The sequence below is a fragment of the Delphinapterus leucas genome, chromosome 10, assembly GCF_059928025.1.
Source record: "Delphinapterus leucas isolate spDelLeu-1000000601 "Yukka" chromosome 10, BTC_Dleu_Yukka2, whole genome shotgun sequence".
Classification (NCBI taxonomy): domain Eukaryota; kingdom Metazoa; phylum Chordata; class Mammalia; order Artiodactyla; family Monodontidae; genus Delphinapterus; species Delphinapterus leucas.
The window spans coordinates 24,934,783-24,954,587 of record NC_143138.1 but is presented as its reverse complement, the minus strand read 5'-3'; the positions used below and the strand labels follow the sequence as shown (position 1 = coordinate 24,954,587).

General features: G+C 39.7%; 1 pseudogene; it reads left to right on the top strand.

Annotated features, from left to right (window-relative positions):
* The first annotated feature begins 14,385 nt into the window (after positions 1 to 14,385).
* LOC111178964 (mediator of RNA polymerase II transcription subunit 1 pseudogene) lies at positions 14,386 to 19,342 on the top strand (annotated as a pseudogene).
* The last annotated feature ends 463 nt before the right edge of the window (positions 19,343 to 19,805 follow it).

Below are 19,805 nucleotides of genomic sequence, written 5' to 3'. Positions count from 1 at the left end.
TCTCAATTTCAAAACTTAATACAAAGCTGCAGTGATCAATACAGTGTGGTTCTGGCATAAGGATAAACATATAAGTCAATGGAATTTATTGAGAGTCCAGGATAAGCTCATACTTTTATGGTCAACTGATTTTTGACAAGTATCAAAAAAATCACTTCATCCATTTGATAGGAAAAGAATAGCCTTTTCAATAAATAGTGAAGAAACAATAAACATCCACAGGCAAAAGAATAAAGTTGCCCTCTATCTCACATCATATATAGAACATCAACTCAAAATGGATTAAAGATCTAAATGTAAGCATATGTGTAAATCTTGACTTAGGCACTGGCTTCTTAGATATTATACCAAGAGCACAACCAAACAGAGGAAAAATAAATAAATTTGACTTTATTAAAAGTTTTGTGTCTGAAAAGACACTATCAGGTGTTTCCCCTGGTGGCACAGTGGTTAAGGATCCACCTGCCAACACCAGGGACACGGGTTCAAGCCCTGATCCAAGAAGATCCCACATGCTGAGGAGCAATTAAGCCTGTGAGCCACAACTACTGAGCCCGCCTGCTTAAACTACTGAAGCCCACGTGCCTAGATCCCGTGCTCTGCAACAAGATAAGCCACCACAGTGAGAAGCCTGCACACCGCAACAAAGAGTAGCCCCTGCTGGCTGCAGCTAGAGAAAGACTGTGCGTAGCAACGAAGACCCAATGCAGCCAAAAATAAATAAATTTTTGAAAAAGAGACTATCAAAAAAGTGAAGAGGCAACTCATAGAAAGGGAAAAAATATTTACAAATTATTTATCAGAGTTTAGTATGAAGAATATATAAAGATTCTTAATGCTAAACAATAAAAAGAAAAGCAATTCAATTTTTTTAATGAAAAAATGATTTGAATAGACATTCGTCTGAAGAAGATGTGCAAATGGTCAATAAGCACATGAAAACATGTACAACACAATTAGTCATTTGGGAAATGTAAACCACAATGTAATATCACACATACCCTCTAGAATTTCTATCCTATGCCCTCCCTACACTCCCCCCCCAAAAAATGAAAATAACAAGTGTTGGAAAGGATGTGGAGAAATTAAAAATCTCATACAGCTAAGAAAATCAACACTACAATGATGTATCACCTCACATTGGTCAGAATGGCCATCATCAAAAATTCTACAAACAAATTCTGGAGAGGGTGTGAGGAAAAGGGAGCCCTTCTACACTGTTGGTGAGAATGTAAACTGGTACAGCCACTATGGAGAACAGCATGGAGGTTCCTTAAAAAACTAAAGTAGAGCTACCGTATGATCCTCCTGGGCACGTATCTGGAGAAAGCCATAATTTGAAAAGATAAATGCACCCCAATGTTAATTGCAGCACTATTTACAATAGCCAGGACATGGAAGCAACCTAAATGTCCATCAACAGAGGAATGGATAAAGAAGATATGGTACGTATATACAATGGAATATTACTCAGCCATAAAAAAGAATGAAATAATGCCATTTGCAGCAACATGGATGGACCTAGAGATTGTCATACTGAGTGAAGCTAAGTCAGACAAAGACAAATATCATATGATATCACTTATATGTGGAATCTAAAAACAGGGTAAAAATGAACTTATCTACAAAACATAAATAGGGTTACAGATGTAGAAAACAAACTTACGGTTACCAGGGGGTAAGGAGGGGAGGGATAAATTGGGAGATTGGGATTGACATATACACACTTTTATATATAAAATAGATAACTAGTAAGGACCTACTGTATAGCACAGGGAACTCTACTCAGTACTCTGTAATGGCTTATATGGGAAAAGAATCTTGAAAAGAGTGGATATATGTATACATATAACAGATTCACTTTGCTGTACACCTGAAACTAACACAACATTATAAATCAACTATACATCAATACATTTTTAAAAATTTTATACATTGCCTGTTGCATGTAAAATGGCACAATCACTGTGGAAAACAGTTTGGAAGTTTCTCAAAAAGTTATACATAGAACTACCATCACTCTGTAATTCCACTCCAAGTTATATACCCAAGAGAAATTAAAGTATATATTCACAAAAAATGTGTACAAAAATGTTCATAGCAGCATTTTTCTCAATGGCCAAAAAAGTGGAAAGAACACAAATGTCTATCAATGCATACACAAAATGTGGTACAGCCAGACAATGGCACATTTTTCCACCATAAAATTAATGTGGACCCATGTAAGGATTAGAAATATACAAAGCAGAGTCTAGGTTTACATTGACAGGCAGAATTTGAGAAGGATAGAGGTTAGTCCTAAATTTGAACTGCAGAAGTATAATCCTGGAGCAAGGACAGGGATCAACAGATAAAGTTTGGGGGAAAAGGAAAGGAACCCAGAATCACTGCCTACTCTGTAACAATCCTGGCTTAAGTTTTATTGGTTCTCATAGATTGTCAAGTGAACATAAAATTTCTTCCTTTTCCAGCACTAGACAGTCTCATTGGACTTTATCTGCATGAAGGGAAAAAAAAGCCACTTATCAACTGAACTTTGTGTGTATATGTGATAATTTGTTTGTACATTCAAGTGAGCAAATGGATACCTGCAGCTAAAATATTGTTTTATCACCCTACAAGGACAAAAGTCCAGAGTCTCCTTCCCTGCTTCTGAGATACTCCATACTCTACCTGACTACAGAGCTCAGGAGCAAGAAACATGCTTCGCATGTCTGAAGCTCTCTGCCCCAAGGATACTGCCCTGGGTGATACAGTCCCTCTCTTCTGTACTGGTATAGGAAGCACAAAGACATTTCAAACTCTGGCAACACAGATCAGAATAAAGCTGGGAATTTCCTGTGGACCAAGAGTGACAGACATGAAACAAATGCCCTTCTGACTCAATGAGTTGGTTTAGAAAACTGTTTACAAACTCTGAGAGTTAAGTTTGATTTTTTGTTACTGTTATTGTTTGTTTTTGTATGTATATGTATGTATGAATCTATGTATCTAAAGTCTCTGTAAAAGTATTTGGGCCACAAAGACAGAGCGGACTGCAGGGTACAAGGCCTAGGGGTTGGAGCTGTTACTTTGAGGTCTGGTCAACCTGTCTTCTCATTCCCTAATTAGCCACCTTTAGTTCTTACCTCACCAATCTATCTCTCATTATATACTGATTTTTCTTCTACCTCACTTCTTTCAGCACACTTTAATTTGTGGATACTATCGCTCTTCCCATATTTCTCCTCTTCATATCTGTGATGCTTCTGGTAATATGCTTCCTGCATATTCTGAATCTTCTCTCTACTCCAAACTCACAATTCAAACTCCTTGAGTAATCTCACTTTAATCCATCCATTTTTATATTCCAAAGTAGGGAAAAATCACCTTGTAAAATTGAAAACCAATACTCTCATACTGGCCACCTTGCAAAATAGTGAAATCAAACCTTTAAAATAATATATTGATATGGAATTTTAAGTGGGTATTAATATGCATGATCAAAACATTTTAATGTGCACTATTTGGAGGTTCTAAGGGTGGAGTGGAAATCCAGTCTTTAGTGATTATAGTTCCAATTCATATTAAGTAGTGAAAAAGTATATAAAATGAGACTTTGAACAAATGATTAACCTTTTCTGTCTTGAAAGATAAACAACGATTTGACAAAGTTTACAGGTTACCAATGTCTGTTCATGCACAACTGGTGAATGAGGAAAGGTTTACCCAAAAAAGAAAAGCTATTTCTTGCCATTAATGGGGTGGCATTCAAGTTACCTTCACATAAGATTTATACACTTTTTCTGCCTCTGTGGATATGATTATCACTGTGAACTCCTTGAAGCTTCCTCTGAGAGTAGACATGTTATCTTCACTTTCTCTGGTCCACATGACGTAACACACTCATTGTCCACCAAGGCAAGAGTATCTTTCATAGCCACACAAATTCGTAAATCAATTTACCCAAGCTCTCCCCAGTATCAATTCTATGTCTCCTTTCTGGAGAGAGATGGGGGTTGCCTGAAATCTGGGGGAGGCCCAAGCTCTGCTGTGTATCTAGAGTGTCCTTGAAAGGAAGGAACGAAGAAGTAACATTGATCAGTGAGTCCACCATAAACACATCTGAAGTGGATTTTTTAGATATCCATCTTGGAATAATTTATGCAATATCAGTCTGGCCATATGTATATAAATCCTGATAGCAATCACATGTTATTTCATGTATTAGAAGCCACATGAAAATGGTAAGTCAGAATCATCTTGTGATCTAAAGGGAATACCCTCCCTTAAAATAATTTACCCTTGAGTTGAGAACAGAGATGAACATATTCTGAGATTCTCAGTGCAGAAGCAATCTCCAAGCAAGAGATGTCAATGTACTTTTCTATGGTCATTTTTTTTTCCAGATGTTTTATTTTTTTTTTTACATCTTTATTGGAGTATAATTGCTTTACAATGGTGTGTTAGTTTCTGCTTTATAACAAAGTGAATCAGTTATACATATGTTCCCATATCTCTTCCCTCTTGCGTCTCCCTCCCTCCCACCCTCCCTATCCCACCTCTCTAGGTGGTCACAAAGCACTGAGCTGATCTCCCTGTGCTATGTGGCTGCTTCCCACTAGCTATCTATTTTACGTTTGGTAGGTTATATATGTCCCTGCCACTCTCTCACTTTGTCACAGCTTACCCTTCCCCTCCCCATATCCTCAAGTCCATTCCCTAGTAGGTCTGTGTCTTTATTCCCGTCTTACCCCTAGGTTCTTCATGACCTTTTCTTTTTTTTTTCTTAGATTCTGTATATATGTGTTAGCATATGGTATTTGTTTTTCTCTTTCTGACTTACTTCACTCTGTATGACAGACTCTAGGTCTATCCACCTCACTACAAATAACTCAATTTCATTTCTTTTTATGGCTGAGTAATATTCCATTGTATATATGTGCCACATCTTCTTTATCCATTCATCCGATGATGGACACTTCGGTTGCTTCCATGTCCTGGCTATTGTAAACAGAGCTGCAATGAACATTTTGGTACATGACTCTTTTTTTTTTTTCCCGGTATGCAGGCCTCTCACTGTTGTGGCTTCTCCCGTTGTGGAGCACAGGCTCCAGACGTGCAGGCTCAGTGGCCATGGCTCATGGGCCCAGCCGCTCCGTGGCATGTGGGATCTTCCCAGACCAGGGCATGAACCCGTGTCCCCTGCATCGGCAGGCAGACTCTCAACCACTGCACCACCAGGGAAGCCCGGTACGTGGCTCTTTTTGAATTATGGTTTTCTTAGGGTATATGCCCAGTAGTGGGATTGCTGGGCCGTATGGTAGTTCTATTTGTAGTTTTTTAAGGAAGCTCCATACCATTCTCTATAGTGGCTGTATCAATTTACATTCCCACCAACAGTGCAATAGGGTTCTCTTTTCTCCACACCCTCTCCAGCATTTCTTGTTTCTAGATTTTTTAATGATAGCCATTCTGACCGGGGTGAGATGATATCGCATTGTAGTTTTGCTTTGCATTTCTCTAATGATTAATGATGTTGAGCATTCTTTCATGTGTTTGTTGACAATCTGTATATCTTCTTTGGGGAAATGTCTATTTAGGTCTTCTGCCCATTTTTAGATTGGGTTGTTTGTTTTTTTGATATTGAGCTGCATGAGCTGCTTGTATATTTTGGAAATTAATCCTTTGTCAGTTGCTTCATTTGCAAATATTTTCTCCCATACTGAGGGTTGTCTTTTCATCTTGTTTATGGTTTCCTTTGCTGTGCAAAAGCTTTGAAGTTTAATGAGGTCACATTTGTTTATTTTTGTTTTTATTTCCATTTCTCTAGGAGGTGGGTCATAAAGGATCTTGCTGTGATTTATGTGATAGAGAGTTCTGCCTATGTTTTCCTCTAAGAGTTTCATAGTGTCTGGCCTTACATTTAGGTCTTTAATCCATGTTGAGTTTATTTTTGTGTATGGTGTTAGGGAGTGTTCTAATTTCATTCTTTTACATGTAGCTGTCCCGTTTTCCCAGAACCACTTATTGAAGAGGCTAAACATTTGTTTTTTAAGCCATTTAGTTTGTTGCCTTTGTTACAGCAGCCATGACAAATGAATACACTCTATTTTTATCCCAAGAATTCCATTGAACTTTTCACTTTTCACTTTTTTATGTATACATAAATAAACACATACATAGTGGAGTCTACAATTCTTAAATTAATTAACTTATTTATAAATCAAGAAAGAATTGATTGATAATGGGAACAATGAAAAGAAACAAATATATGAGGAAATATGAAGAATTATTCAACAACTAATAGAAGAGAATCTTCCAGATTTGAGGAAAAATAAAGGATTCTTCAGATTAAAAAGTCTTGATAGTTGGTCAAAATAATGGACAACCTGAAGAAATCTTCAAGTAAATCTCTAAGAAAAGATCACCTATATAAGGACTAGCATCAAACTAGCATCTCATTTCCCATCAGCAGCATTATGTAATAGTAACCAGTGGAATAATAATGCCTTCTAATTTCTGAGGTGATAAAGAATTTAATATTTAGCTAAAATATAAATAATACTTAATATATGCATGGTCTGAGAAATTTATTCCTACTGCACACTCTCTTAGGAAAATATTGAAGATAATACTCCAGAGAAATGAGAGCCTAAACTAAGAAAGTGGATCCAGTCCAGTTGAATAGTGAAAAGAATTCCAAAGTAAAAAAAGGGCAGGAGATTTAAAGAAAAGTATTCAAGACTGGGGGAACTGTGATTCCATCAAAATTATAAATTGGAATTAAAGAATCTATTTCTGGCAAGTTTTAGGTGGAAAGGTTTGTATTAAAGGATATTACAGAGAGAGATTCAAGATGGCAGAGTAGGTGGATGTGGAGTTCATCTCTCTCCATGGATGTATCAGGAATATATCTATAGATGGAACAATTCTCATAGAACACTGGCTGAAAACTAGCAGAAGAGCTTGGACACTGGAAAGGACTCTAAATATCCCTGCGTAACTGGGTAGAATGGAAAAAAAGAAGGGAGAAGGAGGAGGAGAGGAAGTGGGATGGAACCTGCACCCCAGGGCGGGGGAGCTGAAGCAGAGGAGAGATTCCCGAATTCAGAGAAACCCCCTGTCCAATGGGGAAATCGATTGGGACAGAAGGGAAGCATTTGAGGCGGTCAGAAGAGGGTGAAGCAGCCGATCTGTAGCAGACGGGACAGAGTGAGAAACGCAAGAAATTCACAGATGGTCCGTACCGCAACCCTACTGGACTGGGACTTGTGTTCACAGGTGTGCAAAGGGGCTGGGAGCTGGTGAGTGGGGATTGGAGAACAGGCCCAGAATGAGAACTGCCGTTGGCTGTGGGGAGATGGACTGAGGGGACGGGAGGGAGGACATCTGCAGCAGGGCATGCCTATGGAGGAAGGCTGGACTGCCATGGAAGAAGGGCTCTACTGCTGAGTCACATGCAAGGGGAGGAGCCACTATTGTAGCCTCTCTCTCCCCACATGCCGGTACCTACTGATGAAAATAAAGGAAGCCCGCTCAGGGCTGGCTCTTGTGAGCCGGCTGAAAGCAATAAAAAAGTCCCCTCAGAGCTGGCCCTCACACACTGGCTGCAGGGCAATAATAATAAAAAAAAGCTCCCTCAGGGCTGGCCCCCACATGCCTGCTGCCAGGTGCCAGAAAAATCCACGGACAGGGCTGGCTTTCACGTGCCTTAATGCTGGGCACCAGAAAAGGCCCTCACTCAGGCCATATCTCTTGTGTCTGTGGCTGCCAGTTTGCCTCTGCATTTGGCGCCACCGGGGCTCCTGCGATCCAAGTGGTCATACCACCTCTGTGCCCGGTCCTCACAGGGGCAGACCCAAGAGCTCCAAGGCAGCCTCAGGACCAGACTCCTGTGGGTGGACCACACGCAGAGGTAGGATAAAACCAAAGCTGAACCCCAGAGATGGGGCAACTAAGGAATAGGATGGAAAATCTTTCCATCAACTGTACAAGCTGCAGATTAAATCCACATGATCAGCAAAGTAGACCCTGTGTCTATGGAATATCTGAGTAGACAATGACTGTTCCCACAAATGAAAATGGTCTAGCTCTGGCAGCTGTGGACTGTGGGGGCAAGTACACACAGGAACTGGGCCAGATCAGAGTCTGAGTGGTCCCCACAGGCTCACAGCAGATCTAGAGACCAGCCCAGAGGCAGAGGAGAACCTCTTGGGGAGGCGGAGGTGGGCTGTGGCTCACAGCATGTGCAAGGACACTTACAGAGGAGACCCCAGGGAAAGATAATTATGACTATTAATTTTATTATGTTTTGATTCATTCTGCTGTTGGTTATAGCCTTTCTTTGGTTTCTTTTTCTTTCTTTTTTGGTTTGTAATTGTTTTAGTTTTTTTAAATTTAGTCTTTTGGGATCTCCATGTTTTATAACATATTTTTATACATTTCTATTTTTAATTTGCTTTCCGGTCATTCTGTGTTCTTTTCCCTTATTTTTTTCTTCCTCTTTTTCTTTAATATATTTCTCTCTTCTTTTTTAAATTTCCATTTCTACTTTGCTTTTCTGTTGTCCTGCCTTTTTAAAATTTAATTTAATTATTATTATCTTTTTAATCTTTTTTATTGGTTTGTTCTGTTTCCTTGCTTTATTCTTCAGTAAGCACACCACTTTGGTTTTGTTTTTAGGTTATGTGTCTTTGTTAGTTTTAATCCTTATTGATTTCATTTTTGACTTCTATTTGTCTGGTTGTTCTCTTGCTTTTTGTTGTATTTGGCTCTGTTTTTGTTTCTTTTACGTGTGTGGTGTTTCCTTGTTTCTGTTTTTGTTTGTTTGTTTTCACCATTTCTCTGGGGGTTTATCTTTTTTTTTCTTCAGTATATTTTATATTTTATTTATCTTTATATTTCTATTTCTGCATTGCTTTTCTGTTGTTCTGTGTTCTTTCCTCTTTCTCTTTTTATTTATTTTTCTTTTATATCATTTTTGTTGGTTTTGTTTCTTTGCTTCATTCTTCAGTTGGCACTCTGCTTTGGTGTTGTTTCTGATTTTAAGTTTTTGTCAGCTTTCTTCTTGTTTGATTTCGTTCTTAGGTGCTTTTGTTTATCTGGTTGTTTTCTTGCTATTTGACTTTTTGGTTTTGTTTTTGTTTCTTGTGTGTGTGTGTGTGTGTGTGTTTCCTTGTTTCTATTTCTGTTTGTTTGATTTTACTTTTTACCAGTTGCCTGGGATTTTGTTAGTCTTTTTTTTTTTAATCGCCTTTATTGCCAGGACAAGCCACTTGTGGTGTCTTGGTACCTTGACCAGAAGTCAGGCCTGAGGCTCTGGAGTGGGAGCACCAAGTCCAGGATGCTGGATGCTTAGAGAATACCTGGTCCCAGGGAAGCTAACCACCAAGAGCTCTCATGGAGGCCTCTATCTGAATCCAAGACCCAGTTCCACCCAACTGCCAGCAGCTCCCAGTGCTGGACACCTCACACCAAACAACAAACAAGACAGGAACACAAACTCACCCATCAACACAGAAACTACCTAAAGTCATACTAAGCTCACAGATACCCCAAAACACACCACCTGACATGACGCTGCTCATTAGAGGGAAAAGACTCAGCTCCACCCACCAGAATGCAGGCACCAGTTCCTCCCCTCAGGAAGCCTACACAAGACACTAGAAGAACCCCATCACCAGGGGCAGAGAACAGAAGCACAAGGAACTACAACCCTGTAGCCTAGGGAAAGGAGACCTCAAATACTGCAAATTAGACAAAATGAGAAGACACAAATATCTTACAGGAAAAGGATCAAGGTAAAACATCACAAGACTAAATAACTGAAGAGGAAATAGGCAAGCTATCTGAAAAAGAATTCAGGGACTTCCCTGGTGGCACAGTGGTTAAGAATCTGCCTGCCAATGCAGGCAACACAGGTTTGAGCCCTGGTCTGGGAAGATCCCACATGTCACAGAGCAACTAAGCCCATGTGCCACAACTACTGAACCTGCACCCTAGAGCCTGTGAGCCACAACTACTGAGCCCATGTGCCACAAATAGTGAAGGCTGTGTGCCTAGAGCCCATGCTCCAGAACAAGAGAAGCCACTGCAATGAGAAGCCTGTGCACTGCAACAAAGAGTAGGCCCTGCTCGCCACAACCAGAGAAAAGTCCACATGCAGCAATGAAGACCCAACACAGTCAAAAATAAAATAAATTAATTTAAAAAATAAGAATTCAGAGTAATGATAGTAAAGATGATACCAAATCTTGGATATAGAATAGAGAAAATACAAGAAACATTTAACCAGGACCTAGAAGAACTAAAGAGCAAACAAAAAATAATGAACAACAGAATAATTGAAACTAAAAATACTCTAGAAGGAATCAATAGCAGAATAACAGAGGCAAAAGAATGGATAAGTGAACTGGAAGAGAGAATGGTGGAAATAACTGCCACACAGCAGAATAAACAAAAAAGAATGAAAAGAAATGAGGACAGTCTTAGAGATTTCTGGGACAACTCTAGGCACACCAATATTCGAAATATAGGCATCCCAGAAGAAGAAGAAAAAAAGAAAGGGTCTGAGAAAGTATTTGAAGAGATTATAGTTGAATACTTTCCCAACGTGGGAAAGGAAGTAGTCAATGAAGTCCAGGAAACACAGAGAGTCCCATACAGGATAAACCCAAGGTGAAAAAAAGACACATATTAATCAAACTAACAAAAATTAAACACAAAGAAAAAATATTAAAAGCAGCAGGGAAAAGGAACAAATAACATACAAGGGAATCCCCATAAGGTTAACAGCTGATCTTCCAGCAGAAACTATACAGGCCAGAAGGCTGTGGCAAGATATATTTAAAATGATGAAAGAGAAAAATCTACAACCAGGATTACTCTACCCAGCAATGATCTCATTCAGATTTGACTGAGAAATTAAACTTTACAGACAGGGAAAAGTTAAGAGAATTCAGCACCAACAAACCAGCTTTACAACAAATGCTAAAGGAACTTCTCTAGGCAGGAAGCACAAGAGAAGGAAAAGACCTACAAAAACAAACCCAAAACAATTAAGAAAATGGTAATAGGAACATACATATCAATAATTACCTTAAATGTAAATGGATTAAATGCCTCAATCAAAAGACACAGACTGGCTGAATGGATGCAAAAACAAGACACACATATATGCTGTCTACAAGAGACCCACTTCAGAATTAGGGACACATACAGACTGAAAGTGAAAGGATGGAAAAAGATATTCCATGCAAATGGAAGTCAAAAAAAAGCTGGAGTAGCAATACTCATATCAGACGAAATAGACCTTAAAATAAAGACTGTTACAAGGACATGGAAAGACACTACATAATGATCAAGGGATCAATCCAAGAAGAAGATAGAACTATTGTAAATATCTATGCACCCAACATAGGAGCTACTCAATACATAAGGCAAATGCCAACTGCCATAAAAGGGGAAGTCAACAGTAACACAATAAGAGTAGGCGACTTTAACATCCCACTTAACACAAATGGACAGATTATCCAAACAGAAAATAAATAAAAAATTTAAATAAAATAAATAAACAATTTAAATAAAATAAATAAACAATTTAAATAAAATAAATAAACAAACTTTAAATGACACATTAGACCAGGTGGACTTCATTGATATTTATAGGACATTCCATCCAAAAACAACAGAATACACTTTCTTCTCATGTGCACACAGAACATTCTCCAGGATATCACATCTTGGGCCACAAATCAAGCTTCAGTAAATTTAAGAAAATCGAAATCATATCAAGCATCTTTTCTGACCACAACGCTATGAGACTAGATATCAATTACAGAAAAAAAAACTGTAAAAAATACAAACACATGGAGGCGAAACAATACACTATTAAACAACCAAGAGATCACTGAAGAAATCAAAGAGGAAATAAAAATTACCTAGAGAGAAATTACAACGAGAACACAATGATCTAAAACCTATGGGATGCAGCCAAAGCAGTTGTAAGAGGGAAGTTTATAGCTATAAAAGCCCACCTCAAGAAACAAGAAAAACCTCAAATAAACAATCTAAACTTACACCTAAAGGAACTAGAGAAAGGAGAATAAACAAAAACTAAAGTTAGTAGAAAGAAGGAAACCATAAAGATTAGAGCAGAAATAAATGAAATAGAGTCAAAGAAAACAATAACAAAGATAAATAAAACTAAAAGTTGGTTCTTTGAGAAGATAAACAAAATTGATAAACCTTTAGCCAGCCTCATCAAGAAAAAGAGGGAGAGGTCTCAAATCAATAAAGTTAGAAATGAAAAAGGAGATGTTACAATGGACATCACAGAAATACAAAGCATCCTAAGAGAACAGTACAAGTAACTCTATGCCAATAAAATGGAAACCTGGAAGAAACAGAAAAATCCTTAAAAAGGTATAACCTTCCAAGACTGAACCAGGAAGAAATAGAAAATATGAACAGATCAATTACAAGTAATGAAATTGAAACTGTGATTAAAAATCTTACAACAAACAAAAGTCCAGGACCAGGTGGCCTCACAGGTGAATTCTATCAAACATTTAGAGAAGAGCTAACACCCATTCTTCTCAAACTCTTCCAAAAAATTGCAGAGGAAGGAACACGTCCAAACTCATTCTAGGAGGCCACCATCATGCTGATACCAAAACCAAAGATACTACAAAAAAAGAAAATTACAGACCAATATCACGGATGAACATAGAAGCAAAAATCCTCAACAAAATGCTAGCAAACAGAATCCAATAGCACATTAAAAATATTATACACCATGATCAAGTGGGATTTATCCCAGGGATGCAAGGATTCTTTAACATATGGAAATCAATCAATGTGATACACCATATTAACAAACTGAAGAATAAAAATCATATGATCAATAGATGCAGAAAAATGCATCTCAATAGATGCAGAAAAAGCTTTTGACAAAATTCAACACCCATTTATGATAAAAAAAACTCTCTTGAAAGTGGGCATAGATGGAACCTGCCCCAACATAATTAAGATCATATACAACAAACTCACAGCCAACATCATTCTCAGTGGTGAAAATTAGAAAGCATTTCCTCTAAGATCAGGAGCAAGACAATGATGTCCACTGTCGCCACTATTATTCAACATAGTTTTGGAAGTTTTAGCCAGGACAATCAGAGAAGAAAAAGAAATTAATGGAATACAAATTGGAAAAGAAGAAGTAAAACTGTCACTGTTTGCAGATAACATGATACTATACACAGACAATCCTAAAGATGCCATCAGCAAACTTCTAGAGCTAATCAATGAATTTGGTAAAGTTGCAGGATATAAAATTAATGCACAGAAATCTCTTGCATTCCTATACACTAACAATGAAAGGTCAGAAAGAGAAATTAAGGAAACAATCCCATTCACCATTGCAACAAAAAGAATAAAATAACTAGCAATAAACCTACCTAAGGAGGTAAAAGACCTGTACTCAGAAAGCTCTAAGTCACTGATGAAAGAAATCAAAGATTATGCAAACAGATGGAGAGATACACCATGTTCGTGGGTTGGAAGAATCAATATTTTGAAAATGACTCTTCTATGCAAAGCAATCTACAGATTTAATGCCATCCCTATCAAATTACCAATGGCATTTTTTACAGAACAAGACCAAAAGAATCTTGAAATTTGTATGGAGACACAAAAGACCCCGAATAGCCAAAGCAATCTTGAGGGGAAAAAAAGGATCTGGAGAAATCAGACTCCATGACTTCAGACTATACTACAAAGCTACAGTAATCAAGACAATATGGTACTGGCACAAAACAGAAATATAGATCAATGGAACAGGATAGAAATCCCAGAGATAAGCCCATGTACATATGGTCACCTTATCTTCGATAAAGGAGGCAAGAATATACCATGGAGAAAAGACAGCCTCTTCAATAAGTGGTGTTGGGAAAACTGGACAGCTACATGTAAAAGAATGAAATTAGAACACTCCTTAACACCATATACAAAAATAAACTCAAAATGGATTAAAGAACTAAATGTAAGACCAGACACTATAAAACTCTTAGAGGAAAACATAGGAAGAACATTCTTTGACATAAATCACAGATCTTTTTTGACCCACCTCCTAGAGAAATAGAAATAAAAACAAAAATTAAAAAATGGGACCTAATGAAACTTAAAAGCTTTTGCACAGCAAAAGAAACTATAAACAAGACAAAAATATAACCCTCAGAATGGGAGAAAGTATTTGCAAAGGAATCAATGGACAAAGGATTAACCTCCAAAATATATAAACAGCTCATGCAGCTCAATATTAAAAAAAAAGAAACCCAATCCAAAAATGGGCATTAGACCTAAATAGACATTTCTCCAAAGACATACAGATGGCCAAGAGGCACATGTAAAGCTGCACAACATCAATAAGTATTAGAGAAATGCAAATCAAAACTACAATGTGGTATCACCTCACACCTGTTAAAATGATCATCATCAGAAAATCTACAAAAAAAATGTTGGTGAGGGTGTGAAGAAAAGAGAACCCTCTTGCACTGTTGGTGGGAATGTAAATTGATACAGCCACTATGGAGTACAGTATGAAGTTTCCTTAAAAAACTAAAAATAGAATTACCATATGACCCAGCAATCTCACTACTGGGTGTATACTCAGAGAAACCATAATTCAAAAAGACACATGCACTCCAATGTTCTTTGAAGCACTATTTACAATAGTCAGGTCACGGAAGCAACCTAAATGTCCATCAACAGACAAATGGATAAAGAAGATGTGGTACAGGTTCTGTTGGGGAAGACGGCGGCAGCCAAGAGCACCCTTCTCTTCTTGTCCCCAGGGACTTCTGACTGAGCCTTCCTGGGAAGAGCGGGGACTGCAGGCGCCCTGCATCCCAGGAGCCCTAACCAACTTGGTTCCTCAATTAATGGTGGGGAAGGGCATATCCTCTTGTGTAGGACTCAGGCTCTCCCTGCCGTCAGGATGAGGGCTCAGGGGGTAACCGAGGAGTCCGAAAATGTGAGTAAGATGAGTTCTCTCTTGGAACGGCTCCATGCAAAATTTAACCAAAGTAGAACTTGGAGTGAAACCATTAAGCTTGTGCGTCAATTCATGTAACATCTTTACCAGCAATGACTGACTGGAGTCTATAGCAAGCCAGAATGGACTGGGCTGTCATCTCAGTGCCAGTGACACCGAATGTTACATCACATCAGATATGTTATATGTGGAAGTGCAGTTAGATCCTGCAGGACAGTTTTGTGATGTAAAAGTGGCTCACCATGGAGAGAATCCTGTGAGCTGTCCAGAGCTTGTACAGCAGCTAAGGGGAAAAATTTTTGATGAATTTTCTAAGCACCTTAAGGGTCTTGTTAATCTTTATAACCTTCCAGGGGACAACAAACTGAAGACTAAAATGTACTTGGCTCTCCAATCCTTAGAACAAGATCTATTTAAAATGGCAGTTATGTATTGGAAAGTAACGAATGCTGGTCCCTTGGATAAGATTCTTCATGGAAGTGTTGGCTATCTCACTCCAAGAAGTGGGGGTCATTTAATTAACTTGAAGTATTATGCCTCTCCTTCTGACATGCTGGATGATAAGACTACATCCCCTATCGTTTTGCACAAGAATAATGTTCCTTGATCTTTGGGCATGAATGCATCAGTGACAATTGAAGGAACATCTATTATGTATAAACTCCCAACTGCACCATTAATTATGGGGTCACACCCAGTTGACAACAAATGGACTCCCTCCTTCTCCTCAATCACGAGTGCCAAGAGTGTGGATCTTCCTGCCTATTTCTTCTTGAAATTTCCCCAGCCAATCCCAGTATCTAGGGCATTTGTTCAGAAACTTCAGAACTGCACAGGAATTCCATTGTTTGAAACCCAGGCAAATTATGTACCCATCTATGAACCGATCACTCACTTTGAGATGTCAAAGGACCCTGACCTTGTACCTTTGAATCACAACATGTGATTTTATGCTGCTGTTCCAGGTCAGCCACAGTGCTATTTCCTCAACAAGGATGCTCCACTTCCAGATGGTAGAAATCTACCAGGAACCTTGTTAGCAAAATCACCTTTCAGCACACTGGCTGGGTTCCCCTTATCCTGAATCTGATCAGACACCAAGGGGCTTAATACACCCTAATTGGAAGCTGTGTCAAAAGAACTATTCTGAAAGAAGATTCTCCTGGGCTCCTCCAATTAGAAGTGTGTCCGCTCTCAGAGTCCCGTTTCAGCATATCTTTTCAGCACCCTGTGAATGACTCCCTGGTGTCTGTGGTAATGGATGTACAGGACTCAACACATGTGAGCTGTAAACTCTACAAGGGACTGTCAGATGCACTCATCTTCACAGATGACTTCATTGCCAAAGTTGTTCAAATATGTATGTCCACCCCTGTAACAATGAGAGCTATTCGGAGGAAAGCTGAAACCATTCAGAACAACACCCAGCACTGTCCCTCATTGCAGAGACAGTTGAAGACTTGGTGAAAAAGAACCTGCCCCTGGCTAGCAGCCCAGTGTATGGCATGACCACAGGCAACAACCCAATGAGTGGTACCACTACACCAACAAACACATTTCTGGGGGTCCATATTACCTTGTTTAATATGAGCATCAAAGATAGGCATGAGTCTGTGGGGCATGGGGAGGACTTCAGCAAGGTGTCTCAGAACCAAGTTCTTACCAGTTTGTTGCAAATAACAGGGAACAGGGTGTCTACCATTGGCTCAAGTCTGACCCTCCTCATCACATGCCGCCACCTGTCTCTTCGAAGGCTGGAAACACCAAGAACCACCCGAAGCTCATGAATCTTCTTAAAGATATTCCTGCCCAGGATTTCTCAACCCTTTATGGAAGCAGCACTTTAGAAAGGCAGAATTCCTGTTCTGGCACACCCCGGATGGAAATGTGCTTGGGAAGCAACCAGAGAAAGAAGAAGAAGACATAAAGATTATCACCTGACAAACCCAAGCACCAGACTGAAGATGACTTTCAGAGGGAGCTATTTTCAATGGATGTTGACTCACAGACCCTATCTTTGATGTCAGCATGACAGCTGACACACTGGATATGCCACACATCATTCCAGCTCCAAGTCAGTGTAGCAATCCCCCAACAAATTACCGACAACAAGTAATTCATCCCAAACCTAGTATTCAAAGGAAAGGGTTAGGGTTAAGGTTAGGGTTAGGGTTAGGGTTAGGGAATGGTGTATGATTTAGGGTACAGGTTAGGGTATGAAAACAGGTTAGGGTTAGGTTACGTGTTAGGGTATGGGTTAGTGTTAGTGTATGGGTTAGGATTAGGGTAAACGTTAGGGTAAGGGTTAGGGTTAGGGTTAAGTATAGGGTTAGGGAACGGATATGGTTTTGGGTACAGGTTAGGGTATGACACAAGTTAGAGTTAGGGTACGTGTTAGGGTATGGTTTAGAGTTAGTGTACACGTTAGGATTAGGGTATGGGTTAGGGTAAGGTTTAGGGTTAGTGTTAGGTTTAGGGTTAAGGTAGGGTTAGGGTTAAGGAAAGGGTATGGTTTATGGTACAGGTTAGGGTACGACAATGGGTTGGGTTTAGGGTACATGTTAGGCTATGGGTTAGTGTTAGGCTTAGGATTAGGGTACGGGTTAGGGTTAGGATTAGGGTACGGGTTAGGGTCAGGGAACGGGTATGGTTTAGGGTTAGTACAAAGGTTAGGATTAGGGTACGCATTAGGTTAAGGTTTAGGGTTAAGGTTAGGGTTAGGGTTAGGCTTAGGGAACAGGTACTGTTTAGGGTACAGGTTAGGGTACGACAAGGGGATAGGGTAAGGGTATGTGGTAGGGTATGGGTTAGTGTTTGTGTACAGGTTAGGATTAGGGTACAGGTTAGGGTAAGGTTTAGGGTTAGTGTTAGGTTTAGCGTTAAGGTTAGGGTTAGGGTTAGTGTTAAGGTTAGGGTTAGGGTTAAGGAACGGGTATGGTTTAGGGTATGCCAAAGGGTTAGGGTTGCGGTACATGTTATGGGACAGTTTAGTGTTAATGAAAGCGTTAGGATTAGGGTGTGCGTTAGGGTAAGCATCAGGGTTAGGGTTAGGGTTAGGGAATGGGTACGGTTTAGGATAGAGGTGGGGTACAGCAATGGGTGAGTGTAAGAGTACTTGTTAGGGTATGGGTTAGTGTTAGTGTATGGGTTAGGATTAGGGAATGGTTTAGGGTAAGGTTAAGGTTAGGGTTAGGGTTAGGATTAGGGGATGGGTACAGTTTACGGTACAGTTTAGGGTATGACAACAGATTAGGGTTAGGGTACGTGTTAGGGTATGGGTTAGTGTTAGTATACAGGTTAGGATTAGGGTACAGGATAGGTTAAGGATAAGGGTTAGGGTTAGGGTTAAGGTTAGGGTTAGGGAAATGGTATGGTTTAGGGTAGAGGTTAGGGTATGACAAATGTTTAGGGTTAGGGTATGTGTTAGGGTACGGTTTAGTGTTAGTGTATGGGTTAGGGTAAGATTTAGGGTTAGAGTTATTGTTAGGGTTAGTGTTGGGGAATGGGTACAATTTAGGGTACAGGGTAGGGTATGACAATGGGTTAGGATTTGGGTAAGTGTTAAGGTATGGTTGAGTGTTAGTGTATGGGTTAGGATTAGGGTACGGGTTAGTGTAAGAGTTAGAGTTATGGTTAGGGTTAGGGTCTGGTATGGTTTAGGTTACAGTTTAGGGTACGAGAAGGGTTTAGTTTTAGCGTACATGTTAGAGAATGGGTTAGTGATAGTCTACGGGATAGGATTAGGGTACGGGTTAGGGTAAGGTTTAGGGTTAGTGTTAGGGTTAGGGTTCAGGAATGGGTATGGTTTAGGGTAAAAGTTAGGGTACAACAAGGGCTTAGGGTTAGTGTATGAGTTAGTGTATGGGTTAGAATTAGGGTACGGGTTAGGTTAAGGTTTAGGGTTAGTGTTAGGGTTAGGGTTAGGGAATGGGTACGGTTTAGTGTTAGTGTTAGGGTTAGGGTTACAGTTAGGGTTAGGGAACGGGTACGGTACAGGTTAGGGTACGACAATGGTTTCGGGTTAGCGTATGTGTGAGGGTATGTGTTAGTGTTAGTGTATGGGTTAGGATTAGGGTATGGGTTAGGGTAAGGCTTCGGATAAGGGTTAGGTTTAGGCTTAGGGTTAGGGTTAGGGTTAGAATTAGGGTTAGGGTTAGGGAACAGGTGAATTGCAGTGTCCCTGTGCTCCATATAAAGTGATGGAAATATGCAATGGAAGTGTTAGAAACATCTTATTTTACCCAAGCCTTATACACTGCTATATATTAATTACAGTGTGGCTCACATATCTGTTCATTGAAGTTACAATGTTCTCAATTTCTGTTACTGATCCTCTAGAGTGGGCCCCAACAAGGTTCCCCTTGCCCAGTGTCATTGGAGCCAACAGATCGAGACTGAGTTTGGTTCAGAAGCAAGGGAAACTTTATATTTTGATCAGAGAATGGAGAGATGAGAGCGTGCGCTCCCACGCGTGCTGTGGGCTGGGCTGCTGTTTAGGGATCTCAGCAGCGTCAGCGGGAGGGAGGGGGCGGAGCTCTCGAGGGCTGGGTTGGCTGCAGCTAAGGCTGTATGTCGCAGAGTGTGCATGGAGCCCCGGGAGCTGAAGTGTCGACCCAGCCATTCTGCACTAGAAAATCGGGTCTGAAGTGCCGGGTGTGGGACCTCTGCCTGTGGAACCCTAGGAGCACGTGAAATTAGAAAAAGCACAAAGAAAAAAAAGGTTAGACTTTAGTTTATTGCCCAGATTCTATTTTTATCTCCCAGGAATTTT